We start from the raw sequence: 13,275 nt of genomic DNA on the forward strand, positions 1-13,275 counted from the left end.
CTTGTGGGCTTTTTTCTCATTATTTTCTCAAGGAAATACTACCAGGAAGCATATTATAAAAGTTACTGCTTAGATGGATGAAATAATACAGAGAATTAACTCTTCAACAGTTTTTTTCCCATACCTAAAAGTTTAGCTTCAAGGTTTTTTTCTGTACATAAATGAATAAAATACAATTTTATTAATACTCAGAATGTTCTTTCTGACAAATCTAACAGCTTTGGGAAAGTTATTTATTTAGTCTTACCCATTTTGCAGGAAAAATCATAATTTATTTTGGGGCCTATTATTTCACCTGCATCTGGATACCAGAAAACCATCACCTACATAAGTAATTTAGAACACTTAAGAACGTGTTTTAAAAACTTTTTTTAGCTAGGAATGTTCTCCAGGTAAAGCACTGGACATTTTTATCACTGTTCTTTGGGACAGAATTGTAAATCACTGAATGTAAAGGGAAGCAAAAAGGGAATTCATACAGTAAGGAGTTATACTAGTCCCTAGTGTGTTGGGGGTCTGACTGAAAAGGGGTTGAAGGCCTTTTGTTGTTTCTCTAAAAGTAAAGAAAGTTTTTTGTTCAGTTGCTTTGGGTTTGGTTTGTTGGGGTTTCTTTGTTTTGTTTTTCCTCACAGGCACCTTTTGCTCTAAAATTTCAGAAGCATTGACATTGTGCAGAAAATGAGTACAGTGGCCCTAATGTGACATCGCTTTTCTGTAATTTCTTAGGGTTCCTGGCTTGCTTTTACTACACTTAATGGATTTCACATCTAGTACTTTAAAAATAAATTTAACTACACCTGCTTGTATCTTTAATAATATATCTTTGATCACTCCAGTATCCCTCCCAAAACTCTGGCTGCCCTGCAGCACCTCATCCTGCTGGCTCGTGTGCCTTGGTGTTTGCTGGTAATTGCAATGTGCATGGACACACAGACCCACGCACCACGGACACGCTCCAGTCTCTCCAGCCCCATGGCTTGTGGTCCCCTCTCTGATGGCTGGACTTACACCTTCATGGGCAGAGCATGAGGACTTGGCACCCAGCAAGAGTTTAATGAGAAGACCGGACAGACCATGGTGATGAGGTACCTGCAGGGCACTGCCAAACAAGTGTTACTGACCATCAACATACTTACAGCTGACCAGCCTCTTTTATCTTATCCCCCTTTTTCTCCACCTTTGTTACTCCCCAGACAAACCTCCCTTTCCTTGCCTTTGGTCTTGTGCCATCACAAAATGCTCTTCCCCTATGTCCCAGGAGTGTCGTACTCCTGTAGGTAGTAACCCACATAATTCACAGTGATGGCTGTCATAGAATCACAGATTCATAGAATAATTTGGGTTGGAAGGGACCTTAAAGATCACCTAGTTCCAACCCTTCCTCCATGGGCAGGGACATCTTGCACTAGACCAGCTTGCTCAGAGCTCCATCCAGCCTGGCTTTGAATATCTCCTTGGATGGGGCATCCACAGCTTCTCTGGGCAACCTGTTCCAGTGCTTCACCACCCTCACAGCAAAGACCTTCCTCCTCATATCTAATTTAAACCTACTGTCTTTTAGTTTGAATCCATTCCCCCCTGTTCTGACACTACATGCCCTTGTAAAAAGTCTCTGTCCATCTTTCTCATAGGCTCCCTTCAGATACTGGAAGTCCACCATGAGGTCACCCGAGCCTTCTCTTTTCCAGGCTTAACAAACCCAGATCTCTCATCCTTGTGGGAGAGATGCTCCATCCTATGATCATCTTGGTGGCCTCCTACGGACTTGCTCCAACAGGTTCATTTCTTTCTTGTGCTGGGGACCCCACAGGGGGATGCAGCACTCCAGGTCAGGTCTCACCAAGGCAGAGTAGAGGGGCAGAATCCCCTTCTTCGACCTGCTGGCCATGGGGCTTTTGATGTCCTGGGACAGTCCTGGGAGGAGATCATTTCTCTGGGTACTGTACTGGAGTTCCCCCATCTGCCATTGTGCCACTGGGCTCCTTTGTGCTCGTGGAGAGGAGTGTTGATCAGAGAACCTAACATTTTGCTGATCGCACTATCTGTTGGGTTCTACAAAGGAAGCACTTGTATCAAGATTTGCCACATTCTCTTGGCACGATATCTCTCACCAAATAACCAGTACATCATTAAAGTTTGTGCTACTCACACGGGAAAACATACTTGGGTACAAAACGTTGCACGGAACAGAGCAAATCCCTTTCAGACAAATCTATCTACGATGTAAGAGTGGCCAAGACCCAAGTTTTCTTATATCCTCTTCATTGCTTAAGTATTTATAAATTTTCTTCCTACTGCAGAGGACTTGGAATTATTTGTCTTTAAGCAACCTGTTCTAATGGAAGATGTCCCTGCCCATGGCAGAGGGGGGTTGGAACAAGGTGACCTTTAAGGTCCCTTCCAACCCACACCGTTCTGTGATTCTATGATTCTGTGACTCCCTAGTACTGCCCATGAGGGTACTTTAGGCAGAGTTCAGCATCATACACTTTGGCTCTCTTCTGCTCTTTGGTACTTTCTACAAACATCATACTTTTTCCCCACAAAGGCATTAACTACTACATTTACTACTTCTAGGTTTCCTGATGTATATTCAGGCTCTTGTTTCACATATTTGTTTCTGTATGAGGCCAGCTAGTTCCTTTATGACTGCTGTGTATTCCTTTATTGCTCATGAGAATTACACAGCATATCTAAAGTTTATCCCAGAATGGTACAGCCCACGTAGACTCCCATCTTTCTAAGACAAACTCAACCGCAGACTGGCTTTCTTGAAGTTGTAGAAGGAGGAAGGAATTATTCATTAACACAGCTATGCCTTTTCCCTTTTTTTCACTGACTAAATGGTTTCTAAAGTTCCCCTCCATTACTATTTTATTGTGTTTATGAGGCTCAGGTGAGACTGAATTTCAAAGCAGAGAGCTTGCTGCCTCTGAATCTTTGTTTCATTTTGTTCTTAAAGCAGTAGGAATTTACTGAATGAATGTGGGGCATGTGGAGGGTTTAAGAAAGTGCCTGGGTCTATGTAAGTTGGCCTGAGACCTCAGTAAGTTTTGTAAGTCAGAAATCATCCAAATGTGTTTTACACGGCAGTAAATTGGTATAGTTGGCACTGCACACAATCACTTGTTTGTCCTCAAAAAACTGGGAGAAGATTCATTCTGGGTTCATTAGCTGATGAGCCCATTGTGCATGAACTTTTGTTGGCAAAGGCCTCTGACAACACTCATTCTTCAGAGCTGAGAGAGCCTCTGCCCACTGTCACTGCAAGTGGAGATCCTCACAGGCAATCATCCTGAATTACTGGGAAATGTTACAGAACTAAACTTTCTCTCTTCTTTTGCCAGGAGTAACGTGGGCTTTGTATAAAAAAAAAAAAAAAAAAGAGAAACACGTTCTCTGTGAAGTTAAGTTTAAATAGCCCAGTGAACCCTTGCTGTTAAACTGTTTCTTCTGGAGAGGAGGAGGCAGGCTGGAAGTTGCGTGGTTATGTAATACGCAGTGGAGACAATATCCCTGTGCTCCAACACTAATCAGAGTGTTTACAACCCTTTCCCTTTTGTATCTTCTACTGAATAGCAGAAATTCCTGTGGGGGACCTTTTACATTACCGCAGGAGGTGGCACAAAGAGCTCATTTGACAGGGACTAAGCAGCATTGAATCTCAAGTGAATAAATGGAGCAGGTGGCACGCTGCCACAGTATTAATGTGTCCAATAGGCCAGGGATTATGCTTGAGGCTGTGGGAATGAATCGGCCCTGCTTCTGGCTGAAACAAATTCTTCTGTTGATGAAGAATCCTGAAAGGGATTCAAATTATGCAGGTGCTTAACGTAACAGAAACTTGCATTGTAAGAGGCAAAGATTTGCAAAATTCCTTTCAGCATGGCTGTAAACAGGATGCACGTTTAGATGGAGATGTGTTCCTTGGCACAGGTTGCCTCAAGTCACATCCAGACTCCATTTCCTCGTATTTCAGAGAGTGGCAGAGACAAGTGGGCAGCGACTCAAGGTCAGGTTTGTTATGCAGGATGAAGCCAAAGCTGAAGCCAACAGCTACTCCCATGTGAGCTGAGGAGGCAGCCCAGGTGCCCCCACCCGTGGGGCTGTGTCAGCTCCTGCGCTGGGACTTGTAGTGTTCCCAGACTTGCCACTCTGACAATTATGATCTCACAACATGCTCAGCCATACCCGGCTTTATCACTGCTAACAGAATTACACACTCACAGAATGGGTCACCACTGGGTTGGAAGGGACCACAGGGGGTCACCTGGTCCAACCTCCCTGCTTAAGCAAGGTCATCCCAGAGCACATGGCATGGGATTGTGTCCAGATGGTTCATGAGTATCACCCGTTAGGGATACTTCACAACCCCCCGGGCTCCATGCCAGTGCTCAGTCACCCGCACAGTAAAGAAGTTCTTCCTCATATTCAGGTGGAACTTCCTGTGCATCAGGTTCTCCCCGTTGCCTCTTGTCCTATTGCCTGGCAACACTAACAGCCTGGCTCCATCCTCTTGGCACCTCCCTTCCAATGCTTATAGACAGCTGTCTCTTGTTGAGGCTGAACAGGCCCAACCCTCTCAGTCTTTCCTCATAAGAGAGATGTGACAGTCCCTTGATCCTCTTTGCCGCCGTTCACTGGATCTGCTCCATGTCTCTCTTGTACTGAGGAGCCCAGGACTAGACGCAACGCTCCAGATGAGGCCTCACCAGGGCTGGAGGGGCAGGATCACCTCCTTTGACCTGCTGTGAATGCTCTTCCCAACGTCCCCCAGGATCCCACCGGCCTTCTTGGTCACAAGGGCCACTGCTGGCTCAAGGACCAACGACCCTCGCGTTTCGTGTAAACCTGCCCAGAGGAGCGGTGGGGCCGCTGACCGCCGGCCCTCAGCGGCTGCTGCGAGAGCTCCACACACGTATCTCGGCCGTCCCCGCCGGGGAGGGAGGGAGGGAGGGAGAGAGGCCGGGCACCCCTCAAGCGGCGTCTTCAACAGCCACGGGGGACTGGAGAGGCACCGTCCCCGCCCCCGCGACGCGCGGGCTGCTGGGAGCTGTAGTGCGGCGGCAGCTGCCACCTCGCACCCCGCCGGCAGCGTCCCCGAGGACGAACTACAACTCCCGTCCTGCCCCGCGAAAGGGGAGTCCAGCGCCTGCCGCCCCGCCCTCCAGGCCGCGCGGAGCGAGGCGGCGCGCACGCGCGGTGGCAGCAGCTCGCGCCGCTCCCCGGCCGTGCCTGCGAGCGCCGGGCGGCGGCGGCGCCGGGATGGGGCGCGAGGCGGGGCGTGCCCGCCGCGCCTGAGGCCGAGGCGGAGCCGCTGCGCGGCGAGCGGGACCCCCGACGGTCAGTGCGGGCACGGGGGGGCGGCCGGCCCGGCCCGACACCTCCGTGAGGGGGCGCGGGAGCCGTTCCGCGTCCGGGCGGGCGGGGACGGGGGAAAGGAAAGGAAAGGGTGGGGGGAGGACAACGAGCGGCGCGAGCCGCCACCGCCCCGCGGCGCGCGCGGCTCCCGGGTGGGGGAGGGGCCGGGCCGGGCTGCCCGCGCGCGCGGGGCGTGGCCGCGGGGGACTCCACCCACTTATCCGTCTCCCTCTTCCTCCCTTCTTACCGCTCTTCCTTCCCTCTGTCCCTATCTTCTTCCCTCCCTCCTTCCTCCTTTCCGTCCCTCCCTGCTCTGCCTCCTTCTCTGCCTCTCTCCCTTTCCGCCCTCCCTCTCTCCCTCTCCGTGTTCACTTACCTCTCCGTGTTGACCCTCCTGCCCCTGCGGGAGCGGTGGCCCTGTGCGACCTGTTTGCTGAAGCGTTTGCTCCTTTTGGACCGTGCGGGGTTCGCCGTAGCTCGGTCTCGGATGAGAGCTCTGCTGGACTGTGGGTTGGCTCCCCGCGGTGTTGTTTTGGGTTGGCGGGTGTTTGTTTTTTTTTTTTTTGGTGGGGAGGGAGAGATCAGGCTTTTTTATTCATTTACCTTCTCCTAAAGGTCACACCATAAAAACCAGAAAACTTACTGTCATTTTTCCACATCCGGTGTGGTTAACAGGTGCTAAGGATGCTGTTCCCTGCTTGATAACGTTATTTAGAAAGTGTGTGTGTTACTGTACATCATAGAGTCACAGAATGCCTTGGGTTGGAAGGGACCCTGAAGATCATCTCGTTCCAAGGCCCGTGCTGTGGGCAGGGACACCTTTCACTAGACCAGGTTGCTCCATCCAGCCTGACCTTTGAACACTTGCAGGACCATGTCAGTGTGTGTGTGATGTATGAGCAAATACATGACCCACTGATCAGGTCTTACTTTTGAGTGCTTATGTATGTTAAAACAAGCGACAAAGAAAACATCAGCAATCCATATTGAAAGTGTCTGTTCATGAGAATGGTGTGGTTTGGATTCCCTTAATGGGAAATAATAATTTAAAAAAGCAGGTTAAGGCCTTTTTGCCAGTTGCATAAACCAGATGGATTTGTGCAGGTCCCTTGTTCCAGCACAGCAGAACAGCCCTAATTGCATTCCTAAACGTGTTTCTCACCTGGAAGAGGCTTGAGAGTTCAGCACTGCCATAATGCACCTGTTCAGGATGATGTTGAGGCTCTGTTGGATATGATGTGGGATTGTAATGGCTGTAAATGTATTAATGAGTTTAAAGGAGCGATCTCTTAGATCCCTTGGATTTGGGTTTTGATGTCGTTTGAGGTGTTGTTGTGGTGAATGATGCCGTGTGGCTTCTTCAGCTCATATCGGTGGGGGCTGTGTATAGTCCATACAGTGTGTGTGACATATGCTTTTGGGGGACTCTTTTCTACTGAGAAATAAAAAAAGGGCACTTCCAAACTGTTGTAGTTTTGAGTGTTTAGTACTTCTGAGTGTTTGAAATTTATTAAACCCCTTGCTCTACTGTTCTAGGTAATTACCTCAAAAATAGAGTGTCTGTTATGGAGAAGCAGGGAACCTTACATTCCCAGTTCTAAGGATCTTGTTTCTGTCTTGGAGAAAATAAGTTGTGTTCTTTAGACTTCCCACATCTGAAATGGAAGATACAAATAGCTGCCTCCAAATTTTAATACTCCAAGTGCCACTCTGGCATCGTTCGGTCTTAGTTAAGGTGTGTTCAGGGATGGAAGGGTAGATTTTGTGGTTTGGTTTAATGTTTTTGGTTTTTTTTCTCCCAAAGTAAAGATTTCACTCTAAAATCCCTGGTGTGATTGTAGTTATGCAGGGAAGAAAGTTCTTTTTCTGTGGGGAAGCTTATTTCCATTTCTGTATGTGCATGCCTATACCAGAATATATTGTCCTAGAACTGCAATAACTGCGTTCTTGCTTCAGAGCTGCACGGCTTTATTCTGCAGGTGTGCCTAAAGCAGAGCTGATGTGCGTGAGTTTTGGGGTTCTGATCTCTGCTGTACCCTTTAGGCACACTTCCCTAATATGTTTTAGCTGCATTTTCTTACAGAAGAGGTTTGCATATTTCATGAGTAAACACTACTGTTTCTTACAGGCTGTTTTTAGACTAACATGGAAGATACTGCTGTTCAGCAATAAATAGCAATAAATGCAAATTACTTTCCTTCTGCAAAGCTTGGTGACATGCAGCTGGCCTCAAAATGCCAAAATATAGTATGACACTTACCTTCAGTTTATTGTAGTATAGTATAGCAAAATCTACTAAGCTTTTCTCTGAACTAATGTGTCTGATTATGTTGAAGCAGTGAATGATTCACTACCCTTAAAACTAGTCATGGTTTGCCATGTGCCAGCTTCAGATTTTCACCTAAAGAATTCATTATCTCTTTCTACTGTTCCCCAGAGCCTCATGGACCACAGTTTTCAAATTGTTGCTCAATAAAGATTAAAATACATCAAACAGGCCCATAATTGGGCTGGAAGTACCTTATGGAGTGGGAGGCTTAGGCTGCATCCCCAGACATGGTGGTGTTGAGGGGTGACTGCTGTCCAGATGATGTGCATCCTTTCTCTGCCATGGCCAAAACCAGAAGGGTAAGGATGCAGGTTGAGTTTAGAGAAAGGAACAGTATGACTTCTTTCCTGTCCATACTTATCCTTTCCATCCTGACATCTCTCACCTTTTGAGTTTGACATCAGGGAAAACAAACTTGGGTGAAACTGTGGAGGTATAATAGACTGAAAAATATTTTGATGGTGCTGGCAACAGCAAGTCTCTGAATAACAGCAGGGATCCAGTGCTCCTTGTTTTTCTTTAGGCTGCAGTAGAAATTGAGGGATGACTGCCTACTTGGAGCAGGTGCTGGGAAATGGGATGTGGAAGGATGTATATGATATTACCCAAGTAAGGAGTGGTGATCCAGGTAGTCAGCTCGCGCAACACTCAGCACTGATATATCCAAAGAGCTTCTAGTTTTTTCTGTCCTGTTACTAGAAGGTAATGTACTAGGAAAAAGTATTTTATTTACATTTCATCAGTAAAGTGCTGTGACACTAGTAGGGAAGAATGTCTGACCAAAAATATTTGTGAAAAATAACTGGAGTCCTTAGTGTTGTTTGTTATTAGTTGTGCATTAAAAAAGCAGTAGGCATCTCTTTTTCTTGACTAATGATGAATTCCAATTATGTGTGGGAGACTGAGATCTGCAAATTCAAAAACATGAGATTCCAGTGTTTAAAGTGGTCAGCTCGGTACCTACAGGTAGTATTTCCTTTGGTAATTAAATGTGTTTTAATGGAGAACATGATCTGGTATTTTTTCTTTATCTAGCTCTGCGATACTAAGTAAACGAAAGTGCAGATAACGAAGATGTCCCAGTTTCTTCCAGAAGTGGCTTGGCATAGCATTCAGACTGAAAAATAGCAACTAATTATTTAATAACCACCACTTTTATAATAATAATGCTACAAATAAAGAAAAAGTGCTTGTCAGATGCTAAAACAACAATAATAATGTAAATCAGAGTTAGTATGGTGAAATGTTAATGTGTATTAATATTAATGTGATATTTAGCCCAGTAAAAAACCCAAAACAAAACCAAAAAACATTAGTAGAGAAATGTTATATTTTAAATAATCAAATCTAGTGTGGCTTTCTATGTGCAGAATAAAATGATGCAATTATTCTGATATAATAATAATTGAAGTGTTTAAATCACTTCATCTGTATTGGTGTACCCTTAATTGTTAGTAGTTTTCCATCTATGCATTTGTTTTAAGGAAGATACATAGAAATGTAAACTTCAAGCAATTGATGTAACTTTGAAATTTCTTTAAAGAAGCTTTATGATCCATGGTGTTACACATTAATTTACAGTGTGATCTTGTAAACAATCCGTGGCTTGCTTCCATCCAGGTTACTGCCTTCCCTGGAGGAAGCAGGGAATGGCTTAATGATTCTTGCCAGCTACAGCCCAACGCAGAGCACAGTGGTGGGGAAGACCTTATCTAAAGGTGCAGAGATGCACTCTTTTGTCTGCTGGGGGTTAAGCATTTTCATGGGAGTAGGCCCTGCCCTCTGCTGCAGCACAGTGGAGGAGGCAGCAGCTTCCCGACCAGTAGGTGCAGATTTCTCATTGCCATACTGCGTCCTTTATTCTCCTTCTTGCCCACAAGGAACAGAGCTTTTTTAGACTGGCTATTCTGGTCTCTGGAGGCACACAAGGAAAGAAAGGGATGAGTGATGGCTGTTTGCATGAGGTGGGAACAGCCAGATGGCTGCTGTAAGGAAAGAGTGAGGAGCGAGTGCTTGGTGGTAAGGTTTGACATTCCTAATCTAAACGCAAGTTTGGACCAAGCTGAAAATTATTTTAAGGAAAACAAATTTAGTTTTGGGTTGGTTGTTTTGTACATTTGTTAGCAGTGAATAACTCTTCCCTATGTGTAGATAAAATGTATTTTTGTTTCATTTTTATCCTCAGTAGAGTGAAAATTTCGTGTGTTTCTGTGATCTAGGTTAAGGCAGCTCATGAAGTTTGCTTCCTGCTTTACAGTTCAGCAAGGGGCCTGGGCTTTTTGTATTACAAGTAACTGATCTTTGTGGTAGAGGACAAGACATCTGGCAGAAAGTAGCTCTTGGGACTGAACATCTATCTCTGGTACTACCAGAGCTTGAGGTGGATACATGTTTTTTAAAAACACAATGTATGATGATAATACTGTTAACTTGACACTTGTGGTAAAAGATCTGCCACAGCTAACAAAAACTGCAGCTTCTTTTTTTCACAAAACATTTAGTAAGAATTCTGCGGGGATATCACCTCTTTAAAACTATACCTAACTTTGTAAAATAGGAGTTACACCTAAGAGTTTGGAGCTATAATTTTAATGTTTATCCTCTAATGACTTTTGTGAAGTTTAGCATTTAACTTACCCTGGCAATGAGGCTTATTGCTACTTTACATTTCTAGCCTGCCCAGTTGAGCTTTTTAAATGTGAGCATCACCAGTCAAGGTGCAGAATTTTTTTGGATGTTAGCATGAAAATCAATTTTCACTGATTTTTATTAACATCAATGACATTGAATTCTAAATGTAAATTGTAATGCTAAACATGCCAGCAATGAAACTCTCATTTCGTGGGATTAGTAGTGATCTTCTATCATATTACTATGGAAGTCCATAATATTATCGTTTTTCTATGTCCAATATACTGCTTTCACATACTTAATACTGAGTCTATTAATTTAGTATATAACTATTGATGAAGGATAATTAAGTTGGCAGATATTTTACTGTATTTGTAATACTTTAACTCCAGTAGATTTTAATATTGTGAACCAAATGCTATATAAAAGCATAATTCTTATCTGTACAAAACCTAAAATACCTTTTTTTTTTTTTTTTTTTTAATAAATCGGATTCAAAGAAAAGTTTCATCTCCTCTTTTAATTTTCAATTGTGGTGGCTTCAAAGGAAGTGCTGTTCTTTTTAGATAGCCTAAAGAGCTTTTCATATGTTATAGGATATTTTTAATTGATTGAATGGACTAAAACTGTAAGAGCTTGGGGGGGAAAACAGCAAGTGATTGAACAGATTTACCCAGAAACTCATTGGATTATTTCAGTCTAGTGGTTTTAGCTTTTCTTGTTCTTTACATGTTTTAATCTTTACAAATTCTGTAAGTTTTCTTTGTAGCGGCCACTTGCAATCTAATCTTAGACACAGAGACCTTTCACAGGTCATGCTTCTGAAATTATAATCCTGAAATTTGGGGTTGCAGTTCTCCAAAATTCATACGGTGTGTACCACTGGTGAGCAAGTGTGTTTTTAGCAGTCATGTTTTGAAAAGGGTTCTAAAGCATTGTTGAGGGAAATGAAATGCAACTTTACAACTGAAAGAGGAAGTGATGAATATGTGGAATTCTTACTTTGCAGTCCGGATAGTTCAGTAAGTTAGTGTGCTAGTATACTAAGGTGTAGATTTAAATGTAAGTTCCTCCACAACAGTAATTAAGAACTAAATTTCTGGCCATGTCTTTCACAAATGCGTCTTTGAATATGCCAAAATCTGTGTACTCTACCAAAAAGCAATGGAAAAGTTGCGTCAGTTTTATCTGCATCACTCCTTTTGTGTGCTGCAGTTTTATGATATTTTATTTGTTTTATGATCAAACTTGCTTGTGGATTTCTGTTGTTTTCTTTTGGTTGCTTGTTCTTTATAAATCCTCTATTAAGTAAGTTTTCAATATGTTATTTCATTCAAATTGGAAGACATCTAAAAGATACACAAATGCGTGTCACGGAAGTTTGCAGTTAGTGAGTATGATTAGAACAGTCAGTTATAAGTGGATATTTTCAATGGGTAATTGCAGTTGGTGGGTTCTAGAACTTAAGAGAAAGGATTTCACCACTTTTATAATTGCCTTGTACCAGTGCAGGCAGTTTACCTTCTTTTTGGGGACAGATTGGACAATGGCTGTCTTTTCCCTTACATGTAGTGAGGCTTCCACTAAACTACCATTAAACTACCCACCCTAATTTTAATTAAAGTAGCATGACTTATGTTTAGGCAAGACTACACCACAGATTTGGGAATGGCAGTTAGAACTTGTTTGGTCCTGTGCTATCAAATACTAAACTTTTTCTCCATCTATGTGAAGCATACATAATTTTAGTGTCTTATTTGTCTTATTATTCAGTTCATTTTTATTATATTTGGCAAGTAAGTTGGAAACATCAATCAGTCTGTATTTATTAAGGTATGTGTTTTTTTATGTTACTCTCAAGACATAAGATTGCTGAAAATTAGTACAGTAGTTGCTTCAATCTGAACTGAATGAAACCTGTTTTAGAAAACATATGTGAATTTAATTTTAAATTCTAAGGATGTTTATATATATTTTATAGAGGGCTAGTGTTTTATGTAAGTTTTCTTGTAAGGCTGTTTGGGTAGGTAAATTGGCATAGAAGACAAATACTGTGAACTTGTGGGTCCTGCTGCTGTTTCAGTAATTGGCATTTTAATGAATGATGGATGACAGATTCCTGTTTCCCAACCGTTCTCTGAAGAGACCAGCAGCTGTCCCAAGATGCCACACCTTGCATTGGATGTATTTGTGAATGTTTTCTGTGTTCACATGCATGACATTTTGCAACATCTCAGCCCTGGAGGTGGTGATGTTAATCATGATTAATAATCTGCTGAGCTTGTAAATATTTAAATTGACTTTCCCCTCGGGTATTGAGTGAATCTGAGGCAGACATGGAAATCAGAACTTGTTAATCCCATCTCTACATATGGTACTGAAAAAATAACTGAAACTTCAGAAATTTGCTGAAAGGCTAAATACTTCGTGTGATGTTGATGAAAAGTTGTCACTGGCATTGATGGGAATATGTCTGAAAAGAGGAAATGATACAGTCTTCTTTCCTGTGTAGAAACTTACATACCATGCTAAAAATAAAAAAAAAAAAAAAGGCTTTTCCATATAGCATGAGTTTGACAGACATCAACATCAATTGCAGCAGGTTCCACTGCTATAGACATAACAAGGATCAACAAAACAATTATTTTGTTGGCATGTCTCAAAACAGATCTCAAAGTGAAACAAGCTGCATCAGAAAAGAAATTCTTTATGTGTGTAAAGCTGCATCTGCAATAAAGGTCTTGGTAAACACTGCTGTACTAGGAGCACAGTATTCTCCTATCTAGAAACAATATTCTCCGATCCATTATAGTTAAGTTGGGAAAACATTTGCATGCAACCCAACTTGCACTTGATTTTACTCAAAATGGGCCTAATAAAACAACAAGTGAAAGCATAAGGAGTCATCTTTCCTTTTGCTTTGGTTTCTAGGCCAATAGCCACTGATGTTAGCT

The 13,275-nt window shown here is 43.1% G+C and overlaps 1 protein-coding gene across 1 annotated transcript in view; it reads left to right on the forward strand.

Moving 5' to 3' along the window:
• The first annotated feature begins 5,209 nt into the window (after positions 1-5,209).
• The window catches only part of RALBP1 (ralA binding protein 1), a 33,408-nt gene continuing 25,342 nt past the window's right edge, over positions 5,210-13,275 (forward strand). Inside the window, exon 1 of the mRNA XM_050315777.1 lies at positions 5,210-5,343. The gene's annotated coding sequence lies outside the window, so the exon portion shown is untranslated. The remainder of the gene's footprint in view (positions 5,344-13,275) is intronic.

Source organism: Myiozetetes cayanensis, unplaced genomic scaffold, assembly GCF_022539395.1.
Source record: "Myiozetetes cayanensis isolate MyiCay16 unplaced genomic scaffold, myiCay2020 scf1, whole genome shotgun sequence".
NCBI classification, from domain to species: domain Eukaryota; kingdom Metazoa; phylum Chordata; class Aves; order Passeriformes; family Tyrannidae; genus Myiozetetes; species Myiozetetes cayanensis.